This window comes from Carica papaya, chromosome 8 (genome assembly GCF_054855325.1).
Source record: "Carica papaya isolate Zhongbai chromosome 8, ASM5485532v1, whole genome shotgun sequence".
Lineage (NCBI taxonomy): Eukaryota > Viridiplantae > Streptophyta > Magnoliopsida > Brassicales > Caricaceae > Carica > Carica papaya.
This window is the reverse complement of record NC_142316.1, coordinates 21829831-21844486: the sequence shown is the minus strand read 5'-3', so window position 1 is coordinate 21844486 and position 14656 is coordinate 21829831. Positions and strand designations below refer to the sequence as shown.

Sequence of the window (14656 nt, the reverse complement as noted above, 5' to 3'; positions counted from 1 at the left end):
AAAAATGGGTGCAACACGAGAACTTCCCAGGAGGTAACCCATCCTTGTACTACTTTCACAAAAGCACACTTAACTGCAGATTTCTGATGGGATCCGATGCATTTGTGCTGGTATGATCGCACCTGTTTCATTTCGTACTGAAAATACATACACTCTTTCTCCTTCCCTCCCCCCTCCCATCATTTGTTTCCTTGTGCGTTCACACTGCACCTCTTCTTCTCGTTCTAATATCGATTAAAATACCTCTGCTTCTTGACTCACATTTGCGTATAAACCAGCGGACCATAATTCCAGTCACGCGTAACGTCGAATGACCCGTCTGAAAAAAAATTGGTGCGACACGAGGACTTCCCAGGAGGTCACCCATCCGAGTACTACTCTCGCCCAAGCAAACTTAACTGCGGAGTTCTGATGTGATCTGGTGCATTAGCGCTGGTGTGATCGCACCTGTTTAATTTCGCGCTGCAAATACATACTCTCCTTCTCCTTTCTTCCCCCTCCCGTCATTTGTTTCCTTGTGCGTTCCCACTGCACCTCTCGTTCTCGTTCAAATATCTAGTAAAATGCCACGGCGCCGATACTCACATTTGCGAATAAACCTGCGGACCATAATTCAAGTCGCGCTTAACGTCAAAAGAATCATCTGCACAAAAATGGGTGCAACACGATGATTTCCCAAGAAAATGGGTGAAATATAAGGACTTCGCAGGAGGTCACTCATTCTAGTGCTACTCTCGCCCAAGCACCCTTACCTGCGGATTTTTGATATAATCCGTTGCATTAGTGCTAATATGATCGCTCATGTTTTATTATGCGCTGCAAATACATACACTCTTTCTCCTTCCATCCCCCTCTCGTCATTTGTTTCCTTGTGCGTGCACTCTACATCTCTCCTTCTCGTTCTAATGTCAAGTAAAATGCCCCGACACCGTGACTCACCTTTGCGAATAAACAAGCGGTTCATAATTCCATTCGCGTTTAACGTTGAACGACCCATCCGAAAAAAAATGGGTGCACACGAGGACTTCCCAGGAGGTCACCAATCCGAGTACTCCTCTCGCCCAAGAACCCTTAACTTGCGGAGTTCTTATAGAATCCGTTACATTAGTGCTGGTATGATCGCTCATGTTTCATTCTGTGGAACAAATACATACACTCTTTCTCCTTCCATCCCCCCTCCCGTCATTTGTTTCGTTGTGCGTCCACTCTGCATCTCTCATTCTCGTTCTAATATCAAGTAAAATGCCCCGGCACCGTAACTCATCTCTGTAAATGAACCAGCGATTCATAATTCAATACGCGCGTACGTCGAATGACCCATCCGAAAAAAATGGGTGCAACACGAGGACTTCCTAGGAGGTCATCCATCCGAGTACTACTCTTGCCCAAGCACACTTAACTGCGGAGTTCTGATGGGATCCAGTGCAGTTGTTATCGTATGATCACACCTGTTTCATTTCGTGCTTAAAATACATACACTCCTTCTCCTTCCCTCCCCCCTCCCATAATTTTTTTCCTTGTGCGTTCACACTGCACCTCTCATTCTCTTTCTAATATCGATTAAAATACTCATGCTTCTTGATTCACATTTGCGTATAAACAAGCGGACCATAGTTCCAGTCGTGCGTAACGTCGAATGACCCGACTGAAAAAAAATTGGTGAGACACAAGGACTTCCCAAAAGGTCAGCCATTCGAGTACTAGTCTCGCCCAAGAACACTTAACTCCGGAGTTTTGATGGGATCCGGTGCATTAGTGCTTGTATGATCGCACCTGTTTAATTTCGCGCTGCAAATACATATACTCCTTCTCCTTTCTTCCCCCTCCAATCATTTGTTTCCTTGTGCGTGCGCACTACCCCTCTCGTTCTCGTTTAAATATCAAGTAAAATGTCACGGCGCCGTGACTCACATTCGCGAATAAACCTGCGGACCATAATTCAAGTCACGCGTAATATCGAAAGAATTATCTGCAAAAAAATGGGTACAACACGAGGACTTCCCAAGAAAATGGGTGAAATATAAGTACTTCGCAGGAGGTCACCCATCCTAGTACTACTCTCGCCCAAGCACCCTTAACTTGCCGAGTTCTGATAGAATCTGTTGCATTAGTGGTGGTATGATCGCTCATGTTTCATTCTGCGTTGCAAATACATACACTCTATCTCCTTCCACCCCCCCTCCCGTCATTTGTTTCCTTGTGCGTGCACTCTGCATCTCTCATTCTCGTTCTAATATCAAGTAAAATGCCCCAGCACCGTGACTCATCTTTGCGAATGAACCAGCGGTTCATAATTCTATTCGCGTGTAACGTCGAACGACCATTCCGAAAAAAAATGGGTGCAACAAGAGGACTTCCTAGGAGGTCACCCATCCGAGTACTACTCTCACCCTAGCACACTTAACTGCGGAGTTCTGATGGGATACGGTACATTATTGCTGGTATGATCGCACCTGTTTCATTTTGCGCTGCAAATATATTCACTCCTTCTCCTTTCTTCCCCCTCCCATCATTTGTTTTCTTGTGCGTGCGCACTGCACCTCCCGTTCTCATTCAAATATAAAGTAAAATGCCACGGCGCCGTGACTCACATTTGCATATAAACCTGTGGATCATAATTCAAGTCGCGCGTAACCTCGAAAGAATCATCTGTAAAAAAATGGATGCAACACTAGGACTTCCCAAGAAAATGGGCGAAATATAAGGACTTCGCAGAAGGTCACCCATCGTAGTACTACTCTCGCCCAAGCACCCTTAACTTGCGGAGTTCTGATAGAATCCGTTGCATTAGTCCTAGTATGAGCGCTCATGTTTCATTCTGCGCTGCAAATACATACACTTTTTCTCCTTCCATCCCTCCTCCCGTTATTTGTTTCTTTGTGCGAGCACTCTGCATCTCTCATTCTCGTTCTAATATAAAGTAAAATGCCCCGGCACCGTGACTCACCTCTGCGAATGAATCAGCAATTCATAATTCCATTCGCGTGTAACGTCGAGCGACCCATCCGAAAAAAAATGGGTGCAACACAAGGACTTTCAAGGAGGTCACCCATCCGAGTACTACTCTCGCCCAAGCACACTAAACTGCGGAGTTCGAATGGGATCCGGTGCATTAGTGCTGGTATGATCGCACCTGTTTAATTTCGCACTGCAAATACATACACTCCTTCTCCTTTCTTCCCCTTCCCGTCATTTGTTTCCTTGTGCGTTCACACTGCACCTCTCCTTCTCGTTCTAATATCGATAATGCCCCTTCTTCTTGACTCACATTTGCGTATAAACCAGCGAAAAATAGTTCCAGACGCGCATAACGTCGAACGACCCATCTGAAAAACAAAATGGGTGCAATATAAGGACTTCGCAGGAGGTAACCCATCCTAGTACTACTCCCGCCCAAGCAGCCTTACCTGCGGAGTTCTGATAGAATCTGGTGCATTAGTGCTGGTATGATCGCACCTGTTTTATTTCTTGCCTAAAATACATACACTTCTTCTCCTTCCCTCCCCCTCCCATCATTTGTTTCCTTGTGCGTTCACACAGCACTTCGCCTTCTCATTCTAATATCGATTAAAATGCCCCATCTTCTTGACTCACATTTGTGTATAAACCAGCGGACCCTAGTATCAGTCGCGCGTAACGTCGAACGACCCGTCTGAAAAAAAATTTGTGCAACGCGAGGACTTCCCAGGAGGTCACCCATCCGAATACTACTCTCGCCCAAGCACGTTTAACTGTGAAGTTCTGATGGGATCCGGTGCATTAGTGCTGGTATGATCGCACCTATTTAATTTCTCGCGGCAAATACATAAAATCCTTCTCCTTTCTTCCCCCTCCCGTCATTTGTTTCCTTATGTGTGCGCATTGCACCTCATGTTCTCGTTCTAATATCAAGTAAAATACCCCGGCGCCGTGACTCACATTTGTAAATAAACCTGCGTTCCATAATTCAAGTCGCGCGTAACGTCAAAAGAATCATCTGCAAAAATATGGGTGCAACACGAGGACTTCCCAAGAAAATGGGTGAAATATAAGGACTTCGCAAGAGGTCACCCATCCTAGTACTACTCTCGCCCAAGCACCCTTAACTGCGGAGTTCTGATAGAATCCGTTGCATTAGTACTGGTATGATCGCTCATGATTCATTCTGCGCTGCAAATATATACACTCTTTCTCCTTCCATCCCCCCTCCCGTCATTTGTTTCCTTGTGCTTACACTCTGCATCTCTCCTTCTCGTTCTAATATTACGTAAAATACCCCGGCACCGTGACTCACCTTTGCGAATGAACTTGCGGCTCATAATTCCTTTCGCGCGTAACGTCGAACGACCCCTCCGAAATAATATGGGTGCAATACGAGGACATCCTAGGAGGTCACCCATCCAAGTACTACTCTTGCCCAAGCACACTTAAGTGCGGAATTCCATTCGTGCCTAACGTCGAACGACCCATCAGAAAAAAATGGGTGCAAAACGAGGAATTCCTAGGAGGTCACCAATCCGAGTACTACTCTCGCCCAAGCACACTTAATTGCGGTGTTCTGATGGGATCCGGTGCATTAGTGATGGTGCGATCGCTCATGTTTCATTTTGCGCTGCAAATACATACACTCCTTCTTTCTTCCCCCTCCCGTCATTTGTTTCTTGGTGCGTTCACACTTCACCTCTCCTTCTCGTTCTAATATAAATTAAAATGCCCCTGCGTCTTGACTCACATTTGCGTATAATCCAGCGGACCATAGCTACAGTGGCGCGTAACGTCGAACGACCCATCTGAAAAAAAAAATGGGTGCAACAAGAGAACTTCCTAGGAGGTAACCCATCCTTGTACTACTTTCACCGAAGCACACTTAACTGCGGAGTTCTGATGGGATCCGGTGTATTTGTGCTGATATGATCGCACCTGTTTCATTTCGTGCTGAAAATACATACACTCCTTCTCCTTCTTTCCCCCCTCCCATCATTGTTTCCTTCCGTGCTGAAAATACATACACTCCTTCTCCTTTTCTCCCCCCTCCCATAGTTCCAGTCGCGCGTAACGTCGAACGACCCATTTGAAAAAAAAAAAAGGTGCAACACGAGAACTTCCCAGGAGGTAATCCATCCTTGTACTACTTTCGCCAAAGCACACTTAACTGTGGAGTTCTGATGGGATCCGGTGCATTTGTGCTTGTATGATCGCACTTGTTTCATTTCGCGCTGTAAATACATACACTCCTTCTCCCATCATTTGTTTCCTTGCGCGCTCACACTATACCTCTCCTTCTCGTTTTAATATCGATTAAAATGCCCCTGCTTCTTGACTCATATTTACGTATAAACCAACGGACCATAGTTCTAGTCGCGCGTAACGTCGAACGACCTATCTAAAAAAAAATTGGTGCGTTACGAGGACTTCGCAGGAGGTCACCCATCCTAGTACTACTCTCGCCCATGCACCCTTAACTTGCGGAGTTATGATAGAATCTGTTGCATTACTGCTGGTATGATCGCTCATGTTTCATTCTGCGCTGTAAATACATACACTCTTTCTCCTTCCATCCCACCTCCCGTCATTTGTTTCAGTGTGCGTGCACATTGCACCTCTCGTTCACGTTCTAATATCAAGTAAAATGCCACGGTGTCGTGACTCACATTTACGAATAAACCTGCGGACCATAATTCAAGTTGCACGTAATGTCGAAACAATCATCTGCAAAAAAATAGGTGCAACACGAGGACTTCCCAAGAAAATGGGTGAAATATAAGGACCTCGCAGGAGGTCACCCATCCTAGTACTACTCTCGCCCAAGCACCCTTAACTGCGGAGTTCTGATAGAATCCGTTGCATTAATGCTGGTATGATCCCTCATGTTTCATTTTGCGCTGCAAATACATAAACTCTTTCTCCTTCCATCCCCCCTCCCGTCATTTGTTTCCATGTGCGAGTACTCTGCATCTCTCCTTCTCGTTCTAATATCAAGTAAAATACACCGGCACCGTGACAAAACTTTGCGAATGAACCAGCAGTTCATAATTCCATTCGCACGTAACGTTGAACGACCCATCCGAAAAAAAATGGGTGCAACACAAGGACTTCCCAGGAGGTCACCCATCCGAGTACTACTCTCACCCAAGCACACTTAACTGCAGAGTTCTGATGGGATCCGGTGCTTTAGTGCTGGTATGATTGCACATGTTTAATTTTGCGCTGCAAATACATACAATCCTTCTCCTATCATCCCCCTCCCGTCCTTTGTTTCCTTGTGCGTGCGCACTGCACCTACCGTTCTCGTTCAAATATCAAGTAAAATGTCACGGTGCCGTGACTCACATTTGCGAATAAACCTGCTGACCATAATTCAAGTCGCGCATAACGTCGAAAGAATCATCTGCAAAAAAATAGGTGCAACACAAGGACTTCCCAAGAAAATGGGTGAAATATAAGGACTTCGCAGGAGGTCAACCATCCTAGTACTACTCTCACCCAAGCACCCTTAACTTGTGGAGTTCTGATAGAATCCGTTGCATTAGTTCTGGTATGATCGCTCATGTTTCATTCTGCGCTGCAAATACATACACTCTTTCTCCTTCCATCCCCACTCCCGTCATTTGTTTCCTTGTGCATGCACTCTGCATCTCTCCTTCTCGTTCTAATATCAAGTAAAATGTCCTGGCACCGTGACTCACCTTTGCGAATGAACCAGCGGTTCATAATTCCATTAGTGCATAATGTCGAACGACCCATCCGAAAAAAAATGGGTGCAAAACGAGGAATTCCCAGGAGGTCACCAATCCGAGTACTACTCTCGCCCAAGAACACTCAACTGTGGAGTTCTTATGGGATCTGGTGCATTAGTGCTGGTACGATCGCTCATATTTCATTTTGTGCTGTAAATATATACACTCCTTCTCATTTCTTCCCCCTCCCGTCATTTATTTCCTGGTGCTTCACACTTCACCTCTCCTTTTCGTTCTAATATCAATTAAAATGCCCCTGCGCCTTGACTCACATTTTCGTATAAACTAGTAGACCATAGTTCCAGTCACGTGTACCGTCGAAGGACTCATCTGGAAAAAAAAATGGGTGCAACACGAGAACTTCCCAGGTGGTGACCCATCCTTTTACTACTTTCGCCAAAGCACACTTAACTGCGGAGTTCTGATGGGATCTGGTGCATTTGTGCTAGTATGATCGCAACTGTTTCATTTCGTGTTGAAAATACATACACTCCATCTCCTTCTCTCCCCCCTCCCATCATTTGTTTCCTTGTGCGCTCACACTGCACCTCTCCTTCTCATTCTAATATCGATTAAAATGCCCCTTCTTCTTGACTCACATTTGCATATAAACAAGCGGACCATAGTTCCAGTCGCACAAAACGTCGAACGACCCACCTGAAAAAAAAATGGGTGCAACACGAGAACTTCCCAGGAGGTAACCCATCCTTGTACTACTTTAGCAAAAGTACACTTAACTGCGGAGTTCTGATGGGATATGGTGCATTTGTGCTGGATGAAATATAAGGACTTCGCAGGAGGTCACCCATCGTAGTACTACTCTCGCCCAAGAACCCTTAACTGCGGAGTTCTGATAGAATCCATTGCATTAATGCTGGTATGATCCCTCATGTTTCATTATGCGCTGCAAATACATAAACTCTTTCTCCTTCCATCCCCCCTCCCGTCATTTGTTTCTATCTGCGTGTACTCTGCATCTCTCCTTCTCGTTTTAATATTAAGTAAAATGCCCCGGCACCGTGATTCACCTTTACGAATGAACTAGCGGTTCATAATTCCTTTCGCGCGTAACGTCGAACGACCCCTCCGAAAAAAAATAGATGCAACACGAAGACTTCCCAGGAGGATACCCATCCGAGTACTACTCTCACCCAAGCAAACTAAACTGCGGAGTTCTGATGGGATCTGGTGCATTAGTGCTGGTATAATCGCACCTGTTTCATTTCGTGCTGTAAATACATACACTTCTTCTCCTTTCTTTCCCCTCCCGTCATTTGTTTCCTGGTGCGTTCACACTTCACCTCTCCTTCTAGTTCTAATATCAATTAAAATGCCCCTGCGTCTTGACTCACGTTTGCATATAATCCAGCGGACCATAGTTCTAGCCGCTCGTAACGTTGAACGACCCATCTGAAAAAAATAAATGGGTGCAACACGAGAACTTCTCAGGAGGTAACCCATCCTTGTACTACTTTCGCCAAAGCACACTTAACTACGGAGTTCTGATGGGATCCAGTGCATTTGTGCTTATATGATCTTTCATTTCGTGCTGAAAATACATACACTCCTTCTCCTTCCCTCCCCCATCCTGTCATTTGTTTCCTTGTTCGTTCACACTGCACCTCTCCTTCTCGTTCTAATATCGATTAAAATGCCCCTGCTTCTTGGCTCACATTTGCGTATAACCAACGGACCAAAGTTCTAGTCACGCGTAACGTCGAACGGTCCATCTGAAAAAAAAAATGGGTGCAACACGAGAGCTTCCTAGAAGGTAACCCATCCATGTAGTACTTTCGCCAAAGCATTCTTAACTGCTGGGTACTGATGGGATCCGGTGCATTTGTGCTGGTATGATCGCACCTGTTTCATTTCGCGCTGAAAATACATACACTCTTTCTGCTTTCCTCACCCCTCCCATCATTTGTTTTCTTGTGCGTTCACCCTGCACCTCTCCTTCTCGTTCTAATATCGATTAAAATGCCCCTGATTCTTGACTCACATTTGCGTATAAACCAGAGAACCATAGTTCCAGTCGCGCGTAACGTCGAACGACCCGTCTGAAAAAAAGTTGGTGCGACACGAGGACTTCCCAGGAGGTCACCCATCCGAGTACTACTCTCGCTCAAGCACACTTAACTGCAGAGTTCTGATGGGATCCGGTGCATTAGTGCTGGTATGATTGCACCTGTTTAATTTTGCGCTGCAAATAGATGGAACCCTTCTCCTTTCTTCCCTCTTCCGTTATTTGTTTCCTTGTGCGTGCGCACTCCACCTCCCGTTCTCGTTCTAATATCAAGTAAAATGCCACAGCGCCGTGACTCATATTTGCGAATAAACCTGCGGACCATAATTCAAGTTGCGCGTAACGTCGAAATAATCATCTTCAAAAAAATGGGTGCAACACGAGGACTTCCCAAGAAAATGGGTGAAATATAAGGACTTCGTAGGAGGTCACCCATCCTAGTACTACTCTCGCCCAAGCACCCTTAACTTGCGGAGTTCTGATAGAATCCGTTGCATTAGTGCTGGTATGATCCCTCATGTTTCATTCTTCGCTGCAAATACATACACTCTTTCTCCTTCCATCACCCTCCCGTCATTTGTTTCCTTGTGCGTGCACTCTGAATCTCTCCTTCTCGTTCTAATATCAAGTAAAATGCCCCGGCACCGTGACTCACCTTTGCGAATAAACCAGTGGTTTATAATTCAATTCACGCATAACGTCGAACGACCCATCCAAAAAAAAATGGGTGCAACATGAGGACTTCCCAGGAGGTCACCCATCTGAGTACTACTCTCGCCCAAGCACACTTAACTGCGGAGTTCAGATCCGGTACATTAGTGCTGGTATGATCGCACCTGTTTCATTTCCCGCTGCAAATACATACACTCCTTCTTCTCTCTTCCCCATCCCGTCATTTGTTTCCTGGTGCGTTCACACTTCACCTCTCCTTCTCGTTCTAATATCAATTAAAATGCCCCTGTGTCTTGACTCTAATTTGCGTATAAACCAGTGGACCATAGTTCCAGTCGTTCGTAACGTCGAACGGCCCATCTGAAAAAAAAAATGGGTGCAAAACGAGAACTTCTCGGGAGGTAACCCATCCTTGTACTACTTTCGCCAAAGCTCACTTAACTGCGGAGTTCTGATGCGATCTGGTGCATTTGTGCTGGTATAATGGCACCTGTTTCATTATGTGCTGAAAATACATACACTCATTCTCCTTCGCTCCCACATCCCTTCATTTGTTTCCTTGTTCGCTCACACTGCACCTCTCCTTCTCGTTCTAATGTCGATTAAAATGCCACTGCTTCTTGACTCACATTTGCGTATAAAACAACGGACCATAGTTCAAGTCGTGCGTAACGTCGAACGACACGTCTGAAAAAAAATTAGTGCGACACGAGGACTTCCCAGGAGGTCACCCACCCGAGTACTACTCTCGCCCAAGAACACTTAATTGCGGTGTTCTGATGGGATCCGGTGCATTAGTGCTGGTATGATCGCAAATATTTAATTTGGCGCTGCAAATACATACACTCCTTCTCCTTTCTTCCCCCTCTCGTCATTTGTTTCCTTGTGCGTGCGCACTAATCCTCCCGTTCTCATTCAAATATCAAGTAAAATGCCACGGCGCTGTGACTCACATTTGCGAATAAACCTGCGGACCATAACTCAAGTCACGTGTAACGTCGAAAGAATCACCTGCAAAAAAATAGGTGCAACACGAGGACTTCCCAAGAAAATGGGTGAAATATAAGGACTTCGCAGGAGGTCACCCATCCTAGTACTAATCTCGCCCAAACACCTTTAACTGCAGAGTTCTGATAGAATCCGTTGCATTAGTGCTGGTATGATCCCTTATGTTTCATTCTGCATTGCAAATACATACACTCTTTCTCCTTTTATCCCTCCTCCCGTCATTTATTTCCTTGTGCGTGCACTCTGCATCTCTCTTTCTCGTTAAAATATCAACTAAAATGCCCCTGCGCCTTGACTCACATTTACGTATAAACCAGCGGACCATAATTCAAGTTGCGCGTAACGTTGAAAGAATCATTTGCAAAAAAATGGGTGCAACACGAGGACTTCCCAAGAAAATAAAAAATTATAAGGACTTCGTAGGAGCTCACCGATCCTAGTACTGCTCTCGCCCAAGCACCCTTAACTTGCGGAGTTCTTATAGAATCCGTTGCATTAGTGCTGGTATGATCGCTCATGTTTCATTCTGCGCGGCAAATACATACACTCTTTCTCATTCCATTCCCCCTCCCGTCATTTGTTTCCTTGTGCGTGCACTCTGCATCTCACCTTCTCGTTCTAATATCAAGTAAAATGCCCCGGTACCGTGACTCACCTTTGCGAATGAACCAGCGGTTCATAATTCCATTCGCGCGTAACGTCGAACGACCCATCCGAAAAAAAATGGGTGCAACACGAGGACTTCCCAGGAGGTCACCCATCCGAGTACTACTCTCGCCCAAGCACACTTAACTGCGGAGTTCAGATCCAGTGCATTAGTGCTGGTATGATCGCACCTGTTTCATATCGCGCTGCAAATACATACACTCCTTCTCCTTTCTTCCCCCTCTCGTTATTTTTTTCCTGGTGTATTCACACTTCACCTCTCCTTCTCGTTTCAATATCAATTAAAATGCCCCTGCGTCTTGACTCACATTTGCGTATAAACCAGTGGGCCATTGTTCCAGTAGCGCGTAACGCTGAATGACCCATCTGAAAAAAAAAAAAATGGGTGCAACACGAGAACTTCCCATGAGGTAACCCATCCTTGTACTACTTTCGCAAAAGCACACTTAACTGTGGAGTTCTGATGGGATCCGGTGCATTTGTGCTGGTATGATCGCACCTTTTTCATTTTGTGCTGAAAATACATACACTCCTTCTCCTTCCCTCCCCCTCCCATCATTTATTTCTTTGTGCGTTCACACTGCACCTCTCCTTTTCGTTCTAATATCGATTAAAATGCCCCTGCTTCTTGACTCACATTTGCATATAAACCAGTGGACCATAGTTCCAGTCGTGCGTAACGTCGAACGACCCGTCTGAAAAAAAATTGGTGCGACACGAGGACTTCTCAGGAGGTCACCCATCCGAGTTGTACTCTCGCCCAAACAAACTTAACTGCGGAGTTTTGAAGGGATCCGGTGCATTAGTGCTGGTGTGATCGCACCTGTTTAATTTTGTGTTGCAAATACATACACTCCTTCTCCTTTCTTCCCCCTCTCATCATTTGTTTCCTTGTGCGTGTGTACTACACCGCTCGTTCTCGTTCAAATATCAAGTAAAATGCCACGGTGCCGTGACTCACATTTGCGAATAAACCTGCGGACTATAATTGAAGTCGCGCATAACGTCGAAAGAATTATCTGTAAAAAAACGGGTGCAACACGAGGACTTTCCAAGAAAATGGGCGAAATATAAGGACTTCGCAGGAGGTCACCTATCCTAGTACTACTATCGCCTAAGCACCCTTAACTTGCGGAATTCAGATAGAATCCATTGCATTAATGCTAGTATGATCGCTCATGTTTCATTCTGCGCTGCAAATACATACACTCTTTCTCTTTCCATTCCCCCTCCCGTCATTTGTTTCCTTGTGCGTCCACTCTGCATATTTCCTTCTCGTTCTATTATCAAGTAAAATGCCCCGGCACCGTGACTCACCTTTTCGAATGAACCAGTGGTTCATAATTTCATTCGCGAGTAACGTCGAACGACCCATTGGAAAAAAAATGGGTGCAACACGAGGACTTCCCAGGAGATCACCCATCCGAGTACTACTCTTACACAAGCACACTTAACTGCGGAGTTCTTATGGGATCCAGTGCATTAGTGCTGGTATGATCGCACCTATTTCATTTCGCGCTGCAAATGCATACACTCCTTCTCCTTTCTTCCCCCTCCCGTCATTTGTTTCCTATTGTGTTAACACTTTACCTCTCCTTCTCGTTCTAATATAAATTAAAATGCCCCTGCGTCTTGACTCACATTTGCGTATAAACCAGTTGACAATAGTTCCAGTCGCGCGTTACGTCGAACGACCCATCTGAAAAAGAAAATGGGTGTAACACGAGAACTTCCAAGGAGGTAACCCATCTTTGTACTACTTTCGCCAAAGCACACTTAACTGCGGAGTTTTGATGGGATCCGGTGAATTTGTGCTGGTATGATCGCACCTGTTTCATTTCGTGCTGAAAATACATACACTCCTTCTCCTTCCCTCCCCCCTCCCATCATTTGTTTCCTTGTGCGTTCACACTGCACCTCTCCTTCTCGTTCTAATATCGATTAAAATGCCCCTGCTTCTTGACTCACATTTGCGTATAAACCAGCGGACCATAGTTCCAGTCGCGCGTAACGTCGAACGACCCGTCTGAAAAAAAATTGGTGCAACACGAGGAATTCCCAAGAGGTCCCCCATCCGAGTACTACTCTAGCCCAAGCACAATTAACTGCAGAGTTCGGATGGGATCCGATGCATTAGTGTTGGCATGATCGCACCTGTTTAATTTGGCGCTGCAAATACATACACTCTTTCTCCTTCCATCCCCCTCCCGTCATTTGTTTCTTTGTGCGTGCACTCTGCATCTCTCCTTGTCGTTCTAATATCAAGTAAAATGCCCCAGCACGGTGACTCACCTTTGCGAATGAACCAGCAGTTCATAATTCCATTCGCGCATAACGTCGAACGACCCATCCGAAAAAAAATGGATGCAACACGAACACTTCCTAGGAGTTCACCCATCCGAGTACTGCTCTCGCCCAAGCATACTTAACTGCTGAGTTCTGATGGGATACGGTGCATTAGTGCTGGTATGATCGTACCCGTTTAATTTCGCGCTGCAAATACGTACATTCCTTCTCCTTTCTTTCCCCTCCCATCATTTGTTTCCTTGTGCGTGCGCACTACACCTCTCGATCTCGTTCAAATATCAAGTAAAATACCACGGCACCGTGACTCACATTTGCGAATAAATTTTCGCACCATAATTAAAGTCGCGCATATCGAATGGCCCATCTGAAAAAAAAAGGGTGCAACACAAGAACTTCCCAGGAGGTAACCCATCCTTGTACTACTATCGCAAAAGCACACTTAACTGCGGAGTTCTGATGGGATCTGGTGCATTTGTGCTTGTATGATCGCACCTGTTTCATTTCGTGCTTAAAATACATACACTCCTTCTCGTTTCCTCCCCCCTCCCATCATTTGTTTTCTTGTGCGTTCACACTGCACCTCTCCTTCTCGTTCTAATATCGATTAAAATGCCCCTGATTCTTGACTCACATTTGCGTATAAACTAGAGGACCATAGTTCCAGTCGCGCGTAAAGTCGAACGACCCATCTGAAAAAAAATTGGTGCAACACGAGGACTTGCCAGGAGGTCACCCATCCGAGTACTACTCTTGCACAAGCACACTTAACTACGGAATTCTGATGGGATCTGGTGTATTAGTACTAGTATTATCGCACCTGTTTAATTTTGCGCTACATATACATGCACTCCTTCTCCTTTCTTCCCCCTCCCATCATTTGTTTTCTTGTGTGTGCGAACTGCACCTCCCGTTCTCGTTCTAATATCAAGTAAAATGCCACGGCGCCGTGACTCACATTTGCAAATAAACCTGCGGATCATAATTCAAGTTGCGCGTAACGTCAAAAGAATCATCTACAAAAAAATGGGCGCAACACGAGGACTTCCCAAGATAATGGGTGAAATATAAGGACTTCGAAGGAGGTGACCCATTCTAGTACTACTCTCGCCCAAGCACCCTTAACTTGCGGAGTTCTTATAGAATCCGTTGCATTAGTGCTGGTATGATCGCTCATGTTTCATTCTGCGCGGCAAATACATACACTCTTTCTCATTCCATTCCCCCTCCCGTCATTTGTTTCCTTGTGCGTGCACTCTGCATCTCT

At 45.4% G+C, this 14656-nt stretch overlaps 24 pseudogenes; all 24 read right to left on the bottom strand.

The window, feature by feature from the left end:
- Nucleotides 1-5: 5 nt before the first annotated feature.
- LOC148252589 (5S ribosomal RNA) lies at nucleotides 6-124 on the bottom strand (annotated as a pseudogene).
- A 206-nt stretch (nucleotides 125-330) lies between these two features.
- On the bottom strand, nucleotides 331-449 carry LOC148252588 (5S ribosomal RNA; annotated as a pseudogene).
- Nucleotides 450-1331: 882 nt separating this feature from the next.
- Nucleotides 1332-1450, bottom strand: LOC148252587 (5S ribosomal RNA; annotated as a pseudogene).
- Nucleotides 1451-2336: 886 nt separating this feature from the next.
- LOC148252586 (5S ribosomal RNA) lies at nucleotides 2337-2455 on the bottom strand (annotated as a pseudogene).
- Nucleotides 2456-3016: 561 nt separating this feature from the next.
- Nucleotides 3017-3135, bottom strand: LOC148252585 (5S ribosomal RNA; annotated as a pseudogene).
- Nucleotides 3136-3339: 204 nt separating this feature from the next.
- On the bottom strand, nucleotides 3340-3458 carry LOC148252584 (5S ribosomal RNA; annotated as a pseudogene).
- Nucleotides 3459-3663: 205 nt separating this feature from the next.
- Nucleotides 3664-3782, bottom strand: LOC148252583 (5S ribosomal RNA; annotated as a pseudogene).
- Nucleotides 3783-4782: 1000 nt separating this feature from the next.
- LOC148252582 (5S ribosomal RNA) lies at nucleotides 4783-4901 on the bottom strand (annotated as a pseudogene).
- Nucleotides 4902-5063: 162 nt separating this feature from the next.
- Nucleotides 5064-5182, bottom strand: LOC148252581 (5S ribosomal RNA; annotated as a pseudogene).
- Nucleotides 5183-6054: 872 nt separating this feature from the next.
- On the bottom strand, nucleotides 6055-6173 carry LOC148252580 (5S ribosomal RNA; annotated as a pseudogene).
- An 886-nt stretch (nucleotides 6174-7059) lies between these two features.
- Nucleotides 7060-7178, bottom strand: LOC148252579 (5S ribosomal RNA; annotated as a pseudogene).
- Nucleotides 7179-7813: 635 nt separating this feature from the next.
- Nucleotides 7814-7932, bottom strand: LOC148252578 (5S ribosomal RNA; annotated as a pseudogene).
- Nucleotides 7933-8142: 210 nt separating this feature from the next.
- On the bottom strand, nucleotides 8143-8259 carry LOC148252577 (5S ribosomal RNA; annotated as a pseudogene).
- A 525-nt stretch (nucleotides 8260-8784) lies between these two features.
- LOC148252576 (5S ribosomal RNA) lies at nucleotides 8785-8903 on the bottom strand (annotated as a pseudogene).
- Nucleotides 8904-9463: 560 nt separating this feature from the next.
- LOC148252575 (5S ribosomal RNA) lies at nucleotides 9464-9577 on the bottom strand (annotated as a pseudogene).
- A 532-nt stretch (nucleotides 9578-10109) lies between these two features.
- On the bottom strand, nucleotides 10110-10228 carry LOC148252574 (5S ribosomal RNA; annotated as a pseudogene).
- Nucleotides 10229-11143: 915 nt separating this feature from the next.
- LOC148252573 (5S ribosomal RNA) lies at nucleotides 11144-11257 on the bottom strand (annotated as a pseudogene).
- A 210-nt stretch (nucleotides 11258-11467) lies between these two features.
- Nucleotides 11468-11586, bottom strand: LOC148252572 (5S ribosomal RNA; annotated as a pseudogene).
- A 205-nt stretch (nucleotides 11587-11791) lies between these two features.
- Nucleotides 11792-11910, bottom strand: LOC148252571 (5S ribosomal RNA; annotated as a pseudogene).
- A 561-nt stretch (nucleotides 11911-12471) lies between these two features.
- LOC148252570 (5S ribosomal RNA) lies at nucleotides 12472-12590 on the bottom strand (annotated as a pseudogene).
- A 207-nt stretch (nucleotides 12591-12797) lies between these two features.
- LOC148252569 (5S ribosomal RNA) lies at nucleotides 12798-12916 on the bottom strand (annotated as a pseudogene).
- A 206-nt stretch (nucleotides 12917-13122) lies between these two features.
- LOC148252568 (5S ribosomal RNA) lies at nucleotides 13123-13241 on the bottom strand (annotated as a pseudogene).
- Nucleotides 13242-13767: 526 nt separating this feature from the next.
- On the bottom strand, nucleotides 13768-13886 carry LOC148252567 (5S ribosomal RNA; annotated as a pseudogene).
- A 206-nt stretch (nucleotides 13887-14092) lies between these two features.
- LOC148252566 (5S ribosomal RNA) lies at nucleotides 14093-14211 on the bottom strand (annotated as a pseudogene).
- Nucleotides 14212-14656: the final 445 nt, after the last annotated feature.